Source organism: Netta rufina (genome assembly GCF_964035555.1).
Source record: "Netta rufina genome assembly, chromosome: 4".
In the NCBI taxonomy this organism is placed as follows: Eukaryota; Metazoa; Chordata; class Aves; order Anseriformes; family Anatidae; genus Netta; species Netta rufina.
In genome coordinates this window covers 65,162,401-65,178,436 of record NC_140127.1, presented here as the reverse complement: position 1 = coordinate 65,178,436, position 16,036 = coordinate 65,162,401, and the positions used below count along the sequence as shown (strand labels likewise).

At 44.4% G+C, this 16,036-nt stretch overlaps 1 protein-coding gene across 1 annotated transcript in view; it reads right to left on the bottom strand.

Annotated features, from left to right (window-relative positions):
- Positions 1-11,028, bottom strand: part of KIAA0232 — a 67,622-nt gene extending 56,594 nt beyond the window's left edge. Inside the window, exon 1 of the mRNA XM_084286232.1 lies at positions 10,899-11,028. The gene's annotated coding sequence lies outside the window, so the exon portion shown is untranslated. The remainder of the gene's footprint in view (positions 1-10,898) is intronic.
- Positions 11,029-16,036: the final 5,008 nt, after the last annotated feature.

Sequence of the window (16,036 nt, the reverse complement as noted above, 5' to 3'; positions counted from 1 at the left end):
TAACCAAGATGACACAAAGGAAGGCATGAGCACAGTTCTGTAGGATTTTGCACTGGGACCTGTGTTGGTTAATAAATTCATAAATGACCTGGAAGATGGGGTAAGTGACATAGAGAAGAATTTAGCAAGTTACAGCAAGCTAGCAGGGACTGTGAGCACAGAGCAACTGAAAAACTGCAGGACTTTATGAAACTGAGCAACTCGGCAATAAAAATCAAACAAAATTCCATGTAGATAAACTTGAAGGGAGACCAGGCAGGAATAAAACCCTCGTGCTACTACTAATAAGCTCCTTATACAAAACAGTGAGCTTTGAGCTCACTGCTCACCGCAGAAACAAGCTCCTAAGTAGTATGTTGGAAACTTCATGAAACCAGAAACGAGGAGCCAGCAGCAGTCGAAAGACCAAACCACATTACAAAACCAAAGCCATCTCTGGCACCACATTCACGTTTTGCCCACTCACTGTACACTGCTGCGATGGATGCACCTTTAAATTATCCCAACCCGTGCTTAACACACACATACATGAACAGTGAGGAGCATGGGGTAGAGATTGCACTGGCTTGGCCTGGGCTAGAATTAATTTTCTTTACGGCAGCTCATATCCTGCTATGTTTTGGCTTTGTGACCAAACCAGCCTTGATAACTGGGGTGCTGGAGCTATTCAGGGTGGCGCTCACACAGTGTCAAGGCCTTCTCTGGCTCTCAGGCTGCACGGCCAGCAAGGAGGCTGGGCTGGGAGGGGGCAGACCCTTGACAGCCGACCCGGGTGGCCGAAGGGATGTCCCATGCCGTGTGGTGTTGCACTCAGCAGTAAAAACTGGGGAAAAGACGTGGTGATGGGGGAACAACACAAAGATGTTGGGAGTTGGGGCATCTGTGCTCCCACGTACCCATTACGCATGAAGGAACCCTGCTTTCCTGGCAATGGCAAAACATCTGCCTTCAGGGGGAAGCAGCGAGTTCATTCTTTCTTTTGCTTTACCCATTGAATTGCCTTATCTCAGCCCACAAGTTCTCTCCCTTTTACCCTTCTGATCCTCTTCCCCATCCTGCTGGGAAAAAGCGAGCAAGTGGCTGTGCGGTGTCAGCTAACCCACAGCAGCTCACAGAGCCTCGGTCCTGTGATAGCAAAACAGCCTTGCCCTCCCTGGATAGGGACTGACTGCAAGAACTACATACAAAACTTCACACAAGAACTATGAAGAATTCCTTGTCAGATTCTGAGGACACAAAACATACATATTTAGATGAGCTCCAAACAAAATTGAGGAGAGGTCCCTCAAAAGTTTCCAACTAGGCAAACCACATCGGGCTCAGGAAATCCCTTTAAGACTGAGAACAGTGCGGGGCAGAGGTACTGTTCGGGAGAGGTATCCCAAATATTCCCCCTGTTCATTTTTCTTCTGCAACACCTCACTTACAGATGCTGCTGCAGACAAGTACGGGATTTGACAAAGCCTTTGTCTGCACCAGTACAGTTGTTCTCATAAAACATTCATGTTCACCATAATACAAGAACACCACTCCAAAGAAAAGGAGCTGGAGGAGTTCAATTAGCTGATCCACTCGCAGAGCTGCACATTAACACACACGAACTTTGTGACAAGATGTCAGAACATCAATCCTGCCGGAGAGCAGAGCGCTAACGGAGCTGGGGGGAACAGTCACGGAGGCCTGCCGAGTCAGCCGGTGAGGCGCCTGCACAAGGTTCAGCTGCACAGCTGAGATGCCGATATTCTTGGTGAGCTGGATGTAGTCTGCTTCCTTAAAATGTGTAAAATAAACTGGGAGATGTACAATTTGTTAGTTTAAAAGAGGCAAGATAGAGGGAAAAGCACAACCGAGCAGCAAAACCTACGGACGCTGCAAACAGTCACAGCACACTATGTCCATCGCATATCAAAACTTCTTTACTTTCCAGAATGACAAGATCTGGAAGTGGCTTCACAGGCTGACTCTTTTGAAAGGGTTCCTATTATGTACAGCACACTTCTTAGAAGCGCCTTTACATGGTGAATACATAGGAAGTGGCTCTCCACTAACAGGACGTAGGGATGCAACTCATGAGCCCTATCAGTCGGCAAGTTTTGCAGAACCTCTTTTAACAGTGTCTTAATATTTTACTGAGCAAATTCTATCTTCAAGACAGAGTATGGTGGTCTCAGAGCATCGCTCAGGAAACTTTCAGGAGATCAAGGCTCACTATCAAAGATGTATTAAAAAAAAATCCAAAAGCAGTAACTTCATTTTACAGCACATAACCAGTACATCCATTCCCATTAACTTCAGGGAGTCTGGAGCAGTTCTGACAGAGCTCACACAGCTGATAAATGAAGCAATTTCTGGTACCACACATCCGTTGTGTGGCCGTACCAGACAAGTTTAAGGGCAGCGAACTTGTAAACTGCTCCCCTCGTCCCTGCCAAAACTACCACATCTCCAAAAGTTTCTGTATTTGTTATAAAAATGCCTTTTGACTATTAAGAACACCTTCAAATATTGATCAGCTTTAATAAACTAAAAGATGTTTGTAGATGTATGAAACTACAGGAGTGAAATACTGCCTCACTGGCCAGCTGTCATTAACATTGGCACCATTTCCATCATTTCAATTAGAATTTGTCCAAACGAGGTTAGCCATCTATCAATACAATCCTAATAATTCTCTTCGCAAAAAAAAAAAAATGTAGGTATACTGCCATGAGAAAGCCTTTTTTCCAGTTTAGTTTGTTACTGTCCTAAACTGAATTTTGAACTAAAGTTGAAGCTTTTGAACTAAATTTAGAAGTGGTGCTTGAACTAAGTTTTACTTGTTTAAACAAGACTACAGCCTTTTTAAAATCCTATCTGTAAAAAGCAACATGTACTCACATCCCCTAATTTAGAAATACGAATTTTTAATAAGCTTAAAAATACAAATTGGAATCTATAGACAAGGAATTTAAGCATTTTCTACTTTAAAAGTGAACTTAGGAAACTACAGGTAACTGACAAAGTTGGAAGCAATTACTATTACTACCAGCACCAGTGCCAGTTTGTGAAAACTAGAAGCGAGGGCTTTTATCCTAGCGGTAACACACTTTCAAGAGAAGAACGACACCAGCAGCAGCACCTTCATGGGGAAACCTGCTGACACAAAAGCCAGGCAGGGTAAACGGCACCTCAGCTGTGCACTGCTACCGTGAGAGGATGTCCCAGCATTTGCCTGGAAGGAACGGGAAAGGAGATTCTCAGCAGTTTGGCCCTGTACAAAACCTATCCACTGCGTGGCTGCACGGATGAATTGAGAGCGGTTTGTTGTACATGGGAGAAAAATCATTTCTGGTGGGCAGGTGGCAAGCAGAAGTAAGCGGTCAACTCTTGTTGCCACAGAATTTCTCCATCAGGTGTAAGAGAGGAAGTGGCACTGCCGCCTTTGTGTAACTCAGCAGATTCAGCCTTCAAACAAGCAGAATCCCTCTGCAACAGCAGCTGGAGATGTCACAGTACTGCTGCTGCAGGTTCTGGTGACAGAGAGGTTAACTCTAGCACTGCAGCTAGCCTGCAATATTGCAGATCACCAAGGTGTGGAGAATGCAAGAGGAACACTGGGTGCTGGTTCAGAGGAAGGCATACACGCACCTCCGAAGTGCCACGCCAACACCAGCTTTCCGACAGTTCTGCTGTGTTTCTTTTTCCCAGTGAAGGGTATCAGCATGATTTAAGCATTTCAATTTCAAACTGCAGGTCTCAGCAGCACACCTCACGTCTGTAACACCCAGGGAAGGCTTGGATGGACTGCTGCAGGGCCGGAGAGAAGTCCCTGTCTAGCTGTAACTTCAAGGAGGAGACAGCTAGTCTTTTTTGTTCAGACCCCTGAGAATTTTTTACAAGGACATATTTATCAAAAGCTCTATCTTTTCCTACGTGCATGTACAAAAGCAGCAGACTGCACATTACTGATTACTATCATCACTCTTTGATAATTCTCTCAGGTTTAAGAAAAGAAACAGAGCTAATAAAAAACAAATCCAAATATATAACTAAGATCACCAAGGAGGCACGTTTTAAACCCACCGAGACACTTATCTTCAGGACTTTTGGCACGTAAAACCTGTAAGCTTCCTACCATTCCCATCTCAATAGACCTACTAATTTTTCTGCCACGTACAACACATGGGGGCTTTCCAACGCCACCGAGAAGGATGCAGCCGTATCATGGAAAGATCAGACAAATGCTCTCTACTGTTTTGACCCCTCTGCTTCCTGCCTTCTTGATGCCTTGTCCAACTCCTGGAGCGGTTCGAGCCACCTCCTGTGAGCAGCTCTCTGCTGGAGCCTGAACCCCATTCCCAGGCAGGCAGTAATGGCCTGAAGAACAAACACCTGCAGGCGTCCATTGCAGCAGACCTGCCTCCAGCTTCAGAGCCTCTCCAAGCATGGACACAGCCACCCGTGTGCCCTACCCGGCTGCCCTACACTGACTCATGGGGCATCACCCCCCAGTGGCAGTGGTGCCACCCCAATAAAGCATCGGGTGCTCTTCACTGCCCCATAGCCACCCTTTTCATGCAACTATATAGCATTTAATTCAGTTAAAATGAAATTTAGTCTGAGGCATACTTTGCATCTTTCAGCTGGGGAGGGAAAAGGAGAATGAATTATGAATTCCAGACATGCAATAGCTCCTGTCCATTTAAAGGCAGAGGTATTTCTCCAGCTATTTATACCTTCAGAGTCAATAACCCAGCCGTACCCAGCAATGACCACGCTATACGTTTTACTTTATTTCATTAACTTGCATGTGGTTCTTCTCTGAATGCTTACTATTGAAGTCCTCTATATTTGGTTGAGGCTTTCTGTACTTGGTCTGTGATTCAAAGCACTCGTTACTGTCTTTTTGAAAAGCTTAAAAAGAGCCCCACGAAGGGTTTTAAAAACAAATATTCTTGCCTGAATATTTTCAGTATCTCTTTCCATTAAAAAATGGTATCACAAATTCAGTTGGGAGCTACATATAGAGAAGGTTTTCATTAATAGTTGTGCAAAAATGTCTAATATCTCAGGCACAAGAAGCTCGATGCTAATGAAGAGCTCTGAAAAGCTGAATTTCCGAGCTCTATGAATTAACCAACAGAGAAGATATTGACTTTGCAGTGAAGAAAATATGGCAGAGCTACAAAGGAAATTGTCGCACTGGCTTTTCCCCTGCACCCTTATCACCTCTGATTTTTAATCTGAAGTATTAGTAAATAAAATGCCATATATTTATCAAATTGAGCATAGAAGCAGGAGACTCAACAATTTTCAACAGAGTAACAATTAAGGAAAGAATTAATATATATTTTGGCATTCAACTGCATGTTAATATGTATTTTGTTCAGTTTATACTGTCACACCCTTGGGGGAAAAAAAATTCTTCTTCTTCCTTAAAAATGGTGCTGCCATTTGTTGTCATATTCTATCTCACCTATATGATTAGATACATTCCTTAAAAATATTACTGATTATTCAAAAAAAGTTTACAGACTAAGCAGGTAGGACAGGTTAGCGTTGCTTTTAAAACAAAACTAAGCATTTGCTACTTCAAAGGACAGCTGGAAAATGTATTTTTACTGAAACACAGAATATTTAACCATCACCGCAGAAAATCTCTTACAAAAACACCGGCTCAGCATTATATTACTTCTCTTCAAGGAAGTTACTGTGCTGTTAACCAAGGTATTTCTTTCACAACTCAAGTTCAAAGTTACTAAAAACTGGAACTCTGAGGTTTTTCTCAAGCCGATGAGATATCCTGTTCAGAGTAGCTGGTGAAAAAAAGCACATCTACATAAATGTGAAAATTAAACTAACAGCTGGGCCTCCAGAATCATTTTATAACTCATGTCACCCCACACAACTCAACGTGACCTCCAGCAAAGCAGTTCCAAAGACTTCAATAGGAGACTTAAGGCAAGAAGCCCCCTGGGTTGTTCTGTGCCCTCGCTGAGTGCAGCGGCCAGGGAAGCAGCAGAGTGAACTTCTACCCCAGAAGACAGCACCAGAATGAAAGTCACTCAACAGCAACCTTTAGCTAATTAGCAACAATCATTAGCTCAAAACCTTCAGCCAGCTGAATTAAACCACCATGAAAAAGCAGAAGCTATTTCTTCAACTTCCTAAGGAAAGTCACCGCTCCGACAAACCGCTGGAAGCCAGCTCTGTTCCTTTCAGGACGCTCCAGCACCCCAAATTCCCTGTCCTGTTTTAAGGTTGCACTCCCACTCAGCCACAGTCTTCAAATTTGTTTCAAGTTTGTAATAACAGATTACGGTGTCACAAGGATTTAGTGAGAATTAATTACTCATTCAGTGGCAGCAATATGCATTCCTGATTTCTTCATTAGCGATGCTTCGAGCAGCCTTTTTCCTTTAGGCTAATAAAACACTGGATTTTCTTAAAAAGCATATATGACACATCCTAAATGACCAAAATAATTTCTTTAATCACTCTGTGTATGTTTGAGCGTGTTTTGCCACTTTACTGTTAAAGATTATCTCAATCCAAATCTTGACTAAGCTAACATTACCTGGGATAACCTTGCAGAGCATACCTTGCAACTCAGCCCCGCTGTTCTGATGGGAAAACTACACAATCTTACGAAAACGGCTTTATTTTCTCCGGCCTTCAGCTAGCCCCTAATCTCTTACTCTCTTATCTCTGCACTTTCTTTAACAGGACGCAAAGCCCCTCCTGCAGCACGACTACACAGCTCTCCTAAACCCGGCTAGCTCATCTAACAGAGTCTCCAAAACAGCAGTGAAAACCCAACCCACACCCGATTTAATAACATATGAATGGCTGAACAGCTCCTCCTTTCCATCCAGCATCTCAACCACGGGCACGTTAAGATGCAACAACGTGCTTCGATTCACTCCGTCACACAGCTGATAGGAAAATGCCAGTCTCGTCCAGCCCAGCCCAGCCCAGCCCACCGAGCACGCCTTGTTGCCTCGGTACTCTTACATTAACTTAATAACAGCATGGGGAAGATTTTTCTTTAAGTTACAGGAAGTACAAAAAACAATGTTCAGATTTTATCCCTACTACAATTTAATTTTATTTCTAAATGTGTTTTTTTTTTTTTTCCTCCTTTGGCACAGAGAATAAGTTTTCACCTGCAATCCTTTCTCGAATAAGACCTAGAAAGTTACAGCCATGAGTAAAGCTCGCGTTGACTGTATGTTTGAAACCTCCTCCTTGATGCACTAAATCACTGAAATGAGAAATTTAAACATTCCCAAATTACATTAAAAATGAAAATTTTTACAGCAAGCCTGCATACAGACTATGCATAAACTCAGCAGGATATAATTAAATCTACTGTATATAATATCACAACAGTAAAATGAATTTAAATTAATTTACACTCAACAAAAAAAAAAGTTAAAAATTAAATCTATAATTGAGCGTCCACGCTGCTTCCTTGGAAATAAAGCTCTTGGAAGGACGGGTGCCCAAGTGGAAATACAGATACTAGGTTATAAGCAGAATCTAAATAACCAAGGAATAGTTTGATGGGGGTAAATCCAGATACTTGCATGTGAAATTAAAAAGGAAATAGCACATTAAAAATTCAAAATTCTCAGTAGCTTCCACTATAGCTAGAGAAAGAACTTTTAGTAAGAAGCTTGTGAAAGGAGAATCTTTTTTACTGAATGTTCAAAGAACAAAAAACCGTCATGGCCAACAAAATGCACATTGGATCCCTCAACAACCATTATAAATGCACCCAAGCAGCTGCTGGGGAAAGTCCAAGATCCCTTACAGTAAAAATGTTGTAACTGGCTGGTATAGATCTCTTTCTACTAAAGCATTTGAGAAGTCCTGCAGTTAGCTGATATTTCTGCCTAGAAAAATCTGGTAAATGGTTTCCAAATTAAAAAGAAAACATGCTTTTCCCTCATAACAGCCAATTTTCGTTTTATCTATGTACTCAAATGCAACCGAGCATTCAAATATTCATTTGAACATTTTTATTTTGCATCACGAAATTAACTTTACTGAGAAAATTTCTTGGGAAAAAAAAAAAAAAAACAAACACACAGAGCAAGGCAAACAGAAGACAACTCATTTCAGTAATCACATTTCCAAATGACCTGCGCAGCCTGTCGTTGGTCTTGGACTGAAGCGAAGAACTCCAACCTCTGTCCCCCAATACAAAGCACCCCAAGAAACAGGGCACGTTAAAGAGCTTCCAGAAGAAGATCTGCATTCCAGGCTCCACGAGCAGCACAGATAACTAGAACAGCCCCTGCTACTTCTCTTAGCCTACAGGAATCCCAGGTCTTGCTGCCCTCATCACATTCTGCCTCACCAGACGTTGTTACTCATCATCTTACGGTAGGAAGTTATTACCTGCAGTTACTAGCCATTAGTTGTCATTACCATTAGCCAATTTTAGGGGCTCCACACAATCATTCCATCGGACATGTATGAAACATACACTATCAATGCATGTCTTAAGGGAGAGAAAAGGATAGCAGGAAATAAGGGTCTTTTTCTCTCACAATCCGCAGATACCCCTGGATTTAAATACATCTATACATACATTCTTTGAATATATTAACATTTAGATGGATTTTAAGGAAATATTTAGCACGTACCACTTTCAACATCCACCACTATGCATTTTGTATGCTTCTTTAAGCAGAGTCTAAACCAACATATGATTTTGCTGGGAATTAGCTAAATAGATAGAAAAAGTCCACTCTGACTCCATAGCACTATTCCTAAGAACTAGGAAAATTCCACAGAAAATTCACCCGTGCTAATTATAAAACCAACCTCTTGGCTTCCTTCGTTGCCCCTATTCACCTAGAAACGAGATGCTCAAGAAGGACAAATGGAGTTGATGCGAAGTTATGAGCAGTATCTAGATCTTCCTCTGTCCCTGTTCCTGCTAGAACGCCCAGCAAGCTAGCAAAGCAAAATGCTGACATCATTTTACCCCTATGGAATTTCTCTTACTTGGAAGAATAATGAATAGCAACAAGAAGGAAAGCAATGGGAAGTGCAGGCTGTGAAATCAGCAAATTAAGGTAGCAGATGTTCAAGGCCTCCTATTTTTCCTCTTGGGTCACATATAAATCTGTTTGCCCCTTCCCCTCCTTCTGATTCACCTGCTGATAAGCAGAAGGGCTACAGGGTCAGGTACCTAATGCAAAGGTGCAGAATCTGTGGTCTGAAATGATCACTGCTGCCAATGGAGCACAAAACAAATGATCCGAGATAAAGTTCCAGGAGTGTACGGGAATACCTGCTAGGCAGAACATGGTGGGGACGTAAACTGCAGATGCTTTCAATGGAGCGTACAAATCAGGATGTCCCCTAAAATCCTTAGCCTTTGAACAGAGAGCACTACAAACAGCCACCGTGCTACTCATCTTATCTGTTACCTACGTGCCCTCTTACGTCTCGGTGTTGGGGACTGAGGGTTCTGATACACGCACAATGTGCTGTATTGATTGGAAGGGAGGGGTTGCACGCTACCATTTTAGCATATCCATACTGACAAGAAACAGCAGATGGAGGATTAGTACAAAATAAAATCTGTAGAGTTACATGTCAAGTAACAATCAAGTTACATGTCATTTACTTTTATAGGGAATATTTTGGTCCCGAACAATAAATTTTTTAAGAAGGCCGTTTCAGACCGCCACGGATTGCGAGCAGCCTGCAATACTTGGGTGTTAAACACTGCAGTGGAGTAGTTTGTTTTACACAATTCTCTACTGAATCATCGCGAGCTCACTTTTGACAGCCAAGACACCAAATTTGATCGGCAATCTCCACTTCATCGCAGGGACAGAGAAGTAATAGACGGCGTGCGACGGAAGGGCAGAAAGCAAAACGTTTAGATGGTTTACACGGGGAAAAAAATCAACCGCCCGTGACACAGTGTCCTCAGGTCCTGGACCTCCTAGCTACACCCGAAATTACGCCCGGACAGAAAACACTGGAACCACGGCAATGTCTTCTCCTAAAAGGACAAGCAACCCGTACCGCTGTCACCCTTCAGCTGAGCCCCGGGTACTGCAGCGCGCAATTAACACAAAGGCAGAGCGGCGGCGGGCTCCCACTTCTCCCAAACTTTCCGAGGACGCCCGGGCCGTCCGCCACCCCTTTAATAGCCATCCCCAGGAGGAGGAGGCGGCCGGGGGGCTGCGGGCAGGGGTCTCGGGGCCGTGGCAGCCCTGCGAGGAGCTGTAACCTTCGCCAAACCTTGGCCCCCCCCGCCCCGCCCGCTGCCGCTGAGCGGCTGCGGCCCCGCCGGGCCCGCCCCGGCTGCGCAGCTCGGCGCGGCCATAGGATGCGGCTGCCATCAGTCGCCCGTCAGCGCGGCTCCTCCTCCTCCTCCTCCTCCTCCGGAGGCAGCCCGAGCCTTTCTGGCCGCCTTTTGCCTTCCGTAGGCCCCTAAAGGACAATGCTGGGGGGGGTGGGAAAGGGACCGGGTGAGGGGAGGGGGGGGCCAGGGGGGGAGCGGTCACCCGGCGGGGAGCGGCCCCCGGGCAGGGCACGGCCGCGGGGCTCCCCCCCAAACCCGGCCACCCCCGTGTCCCCCCGGCGGGCTCCGGAGCCGCCTTCCTCTGCCTCTCCTCATCCTCACCCTCCTCATCCTCCTCCTCCTCCCGCTCCCGGCCCACGCTCACCTGCCCCTGCCGCCGGCCGCCCTCAGGGCTCCGCTCGCAGCGGGGCACCCCCGGCCCCGCCTCGCCGCCGCTCCCCGGCCCCTTTTTTGCTCCCCTTTCCCCCCTCTTTCCCCCCCCCCGTTCCCCTCCCCGGCCCCACAGCTCCTCCTCCCCCCCCCCCCTCCCCACACCGGGGCCGGGCCCCGGCGCTCCCTCCTGCCCTCCTCAGCGGCTCGTTACCTGCCGTGGCGGCGCAGAGCGGGGCCCCGGGGCCTGTGGCAGGCGGAGAAGAAGGAGGAGGAGGAGAGGGAGGAGGAGGAGGCGGCGGCGGGCTCCGTCCCGCTGCTGCCGTCCCCGAGCGAGGCGGGCGGGCCGGGGCCGGGCCCTGCCCCGTGAGGCGGTACGGGCGGGGAGGGGGGGGGAGGGGGGGCGGCCGCTCCGTCGCTAGGCAACAAGCCGCAGCGCCCCGGCGGACCGCGCCGCGGGCTCCTCCCTGTATCCTTCCGCCCGCGGGGCGGTGCGGATCCCGCCGCCGGCGGGCTGGTGTAGAGGAGGGATGGAGGGGAAAGGGAGAGGGGGTGTGCTGTGTGGGGGCACGGAGGGAATCGGGGGATTGCGATAGTTTGTCGTGACACGGCTTGCTGGGAGGGGTTGGCGGGGGAGGGTGGGGCTGAAGGGAAGCCCGCCCGGGGAGGGAGGGTGCTGCTGTGGGCTGGGTTTCGTGAGGGAGCCGTGAAACTTTGGTTCTCTGCGATAAAATGCCGCCCGGGTCGGGGCTGTAGGCGCCGCCGGGGAGTGAGGAGGGTTTTAGTATGGTATGGTGGCAGAAGTGGGCCACCGTAGGACCGAAAATACGACAAAAGGCGCACCCGAGTGCTAGTTAACGCGGGTTAGTTAGGAAAATAATAACGCCCTTTTAGGGTGTGCGGTAGGTCTGTGCGTTTCTGGGGTGTATGAGCACGTCCAGGTCAGAGGAAAGTCAACATTACGTAAGATGTCAAAGTAAGGCCTCTGTCCGTGCGTAATCCCGGGGCTTGCTTTCCTTTTATTCGCGGCTGAACGTGTGGTTCTCAGAGATCCCCAGCGAGGTATGTCATCGAAACTGGCCAACACCGCGCCTTTTGTGCGAGCAGAGCCTTCCTTCAGCCGCTGGAGCCAAGCTCACTTTGGAAGATTGGTGCCCGCGCCCCGGATGCAGGCCTTTCAATGGGTTAAGCCTGTACATAAAACTATGTCTCATTAACCATGCATGCAAGCCAAGGTAGTAGCCACTGCCTCCCAGCCTCTGTTCGTGACACAAGAGCAGCATTACTCTTAGTAGTTTTCCTTTTTTTTTTTTTTTTTTTTTTTTTTTTTTTAAGCTAGGCTTCATCTTTTTATAAACGTCCCTTACCAAGCACCTAATTTAGTTGTAAATTTGGCTAGCCTAAGTTTTTTAAAGTTAAATAGGCAGGATTATGTGGCTACATCAGCTACTGACGTTCTCCTAAGGGCTGCCGAGGCAGTAATTGATGTCATATGAACGTGGAGCTGATCAGCGCAGTTCCCTCCGAACCTTGTGCGAGTATTCAGGGAAAGCTCAAAAGAGAAAGCAGTACTTTAAACCCCGTGCTAGAAGGGCAGAGTCATTCTCTGAGCTATTTAGTTACTGTTTAAGTTATTTTCTTGTTAAGAAAAGCTGAAACTGAAAACGGAAAAGCTTGGGGGAAAAATCCTGCTGGGTGTTTTCTGCTGAGTCACTCCACTGGTTTATCAAAAGCATTTCACCAACAATGTAATACGACTCGCGCCAATCCAAATCAAAGCTTTTGTTTGTGAGCTGAGAATCTGAATTCCCCTTTTGAAGGTAGAAATAAAATAGTAAAATGTGGGACACCTGGGATTTGTCTATAGTAAAAATTGGCTCCAGTTTAAATCAATTTCCATGTGGTCTCCTGGATGTATTGTCAGTGTATTAGTGATGTATATCACCAGTACAAATCCACTTCCCTTATTTAACAATTTCTGTAGTTTTCTTCTGCCAAAAACTCTGTGGAAGGGCCAGATGCTCCGAATATCAGGGTCCTCCTAATGGGGGAAGTCAGCGCATGCAAACACATGACAGGTTATTCTGAATATTCACGTAGTTGCCGTGTGACATTTCAAATCAAGTCCTGGCTTTGTGGTCAGATCTAAGGAATACTGATAGTGGATTTTTTGTTTGTTTGTTTGTTTGCTTGTTGGGTTTTGTGGGTTTTTATTTTCCTAACAGCCAACCAGATTCTGGTCTCCCTTTGGCAAGCATTTCAGAAACAGCTGGTACATGACCATATGCCATGCTGGCACTGCTGTGAGCTTATTTCCCACTTGTCCTCCTGGTCAATCAGACCTGCTCCAAGGACAGCTGGTCCCTTGGCATGTGAAGCAGCTAATGAACTTTTTCTCTGAAAAGCTGTAAGGATAGAGTATGCTAACTCCAGTCGGTGGCCTTTCCGTTCAGAACTGCTATCAAAGGTGGAAGTTCTCTAAGGGAACGTTTTGTGTTGCCCCTCTGTGACAATCTACACTAACTAGTTGGGTGTGTACTGTAGGTAACAACATTTGTTTGGAAAATCAAGACGAAATGATTTGTGTTGAAAAGAATGTTGAACAGGCTGAATGACTGACAGATTTTTGCCTTTAGTCGTCAGCCTCAGCAAGTGCCACTGTTTCCCCTTTTCATTCTGACCCCTGCTGGAAAGGGTCTCCAATGAATTTTATATATATTTTTAAATGTATATAAGGTTCACCATGAAGTATTTTTTTCATATTCAGGAGTGTACTAAAGGAGGAGTTCACATCAATTCAGCATTACAATAATCGTGGCTTGTACGCGTTTTACCATCAGATCTTACTTCCTTGAAATTGGTCAGTTTATAATATTCTCTAAAATTTCCTGCTAGGTGCAATAAAAAGCTGATTTTCCCTGAGCAGGGGTTCTGTATCTGTTAACTTTGAAATTCATGAAAACCAATCAGTACCCTATTGTTCACACTTCATAAACTTTTCGTAAAATGCTTGATAGAAACAGTCTGCCCATTCAGCATTTTAGAAATGAAGACAGAGCAACATCCATAAGGGAATAAATGTAGTCCAAGAACAAAAAAGATCACCCAAGTTTGCAAGATCTAAATCCAAATATATACAGAAATGTGTAGATAACTTTAAAATCCGGAAAATGGACAAACCTTAATGTAAGGTCCAAGGATTGGCCAACAGATACGCGAGGCGTTTTATTGGATATCATGATACACAGCTTAAGAAGTATATAATTATCTTTTTGAAATTACTTTGCTTAATTGCATGAAGGCTTGCATAACTTTTTTACTACTCTTCACGGTCAGTTTCAGGTTTTGAGTGAAGACTCATGCAAAACGTTCACACCTCCCAGAAGTAATTACTAGGTACAAATGACACATTCAAAAGGCATTCCTCGGCACTAGATCAGGTTTCAGATTCCTTTTTACTGATCCCTCTTTCACTGCACGGTGGAAAAGCAAGCTGTAGATACCTGCAGCAGCAGAGGGCCACTGGAACCAAGCTCGCTTTCTTGCTAGCATTAAGGAGCTCATACACATGAATGGAAAGTAGTGCTAAATTTCAGTAGGATCTGCGTTAGGCCAGTTAGGCCTTTTTCCTTCTACACTTTGCTGTAACAGGTTTCAGGTGAGTCACTTGAAAAATCAGTTTCCTAATTCAAAGTTGATATTTTTTTTCCTATTTAATTCGACTACATTGCTCTAACCTCAAAATGTACTTTTACTTTTTCTGAACAAAAACTGCCCGTAGGAAACTGCCTCAGGAATTGCAGGGTAGGCAATTAGGTTGGGTTCTGTAATGAAAAAGAAAGCCTGGGTTTGGTGTTGGTATTTCTTTCTTTCTTTCTTTATTTTTTAAACATCCTGCTTTGGTGTACTCTTGCCGTTTTTCATCCTGCAGCACTAGCAGGTGGGAAACCCTAATAATACCTTGAGAAGCCTTTGGGAAGTCCAAAATAATACATGCACAGGCCTCTGTCACAACATGCTGCTTTGCGTCTAAAACAGACCACCTGAAGTCTACCATAAGAACAGATGTGAAAGCACTGTGATAATCGCCTACACTTTGGACAAACAGCCAAGCAGTACAAAAGATAAAGAAAATGAAACCTTTATACCACATAATGAGGGTAAAAGTCCAAGTGCCTAGGTATAAGTATTTGAAACAATTAAAGCAAGGATCAGCTTTTGCTAGTGATGTAATGAACATGGTACAGAAAGTACAGTGTTATAAAAGTGAAACAATTTCCACGAGTGGTGAAATACAAAGCAAGTATTACATGTGATTGCAATTCAAGGACATTCACTATAAAATAAACCAATGTCTCAAAATCTGATCTTTTTTCTGTAATGCATATGTAGAAAAACTTGAAGTCGTAATGAGGTACTAATTCAATTGCATTATATTTGTTGCTACATCAGCTATTGTCAAGCCATTAAGTTAATTACATGTTAAGTTTTAAACTAGATGAAACACATTATGACATCTGTTTTTTCCTATTTACTACAGCATTCCAGAATTACCATGTTGGAAATGTCTGAGGTTTTGGCAGCTTGCTGTCTTACAAATAGTTCATGAATACAATTAACCATCCTTGAGTAGCCTGCAGCATCAGCATCCAATCCTTGCTTTACTCGTCAGAAATATAATTATTGTTCCACAGTAATTTCACCGAGCATTTTTTTCAGATATTGGCCATATTTTCAGCCAGAGAAAATGCTGAGAACAGAGTTGGTTGCATGATACTAGTTGCCGATCTGGCCATACATTTTCAAATGAAGACTTTAAAAAGAGGACTATACTAAGAGAGTTATTCAGTCTCTATTAATGATTTACATAAAATGAAAAGTGAAATAAACACATGAAAATATATCAAGTTCTTAAAGCACTGAAGATATTATTTGTATACAAAACATTGGTATTTTTTTAACATGGTATTCTGTCACATACCCTGGTAAAAGCAAAGATCCTTTGTTAAAGGCTTATTCTTGTGGTACTTTGACATTATGTTTCAGCTGATCAAAAAAAGCTTTCTTATTCTATGGTAAAAAACTGCAAAACAAAAATACTGCTTGTTTTCAGATACTTGCAAAAATGAAATCCATATTTTGAAATCTGTGGCAGGTAAGTGAATCTGTATGCATGATTTATAGGCTGTAATAAACTTATTCTGTGTATTTCTTTGTTTGAGCTAACTGTTTTATCGGTGCAGAAGCAGGAGGGAGAATGGTCATAGATTTGACTGATAATCTGAAAAGTGCTGCCATTAAAATAACTAATTTCACATATGTTGGAGAAGCATTAAGAGTGGCTGATCGATG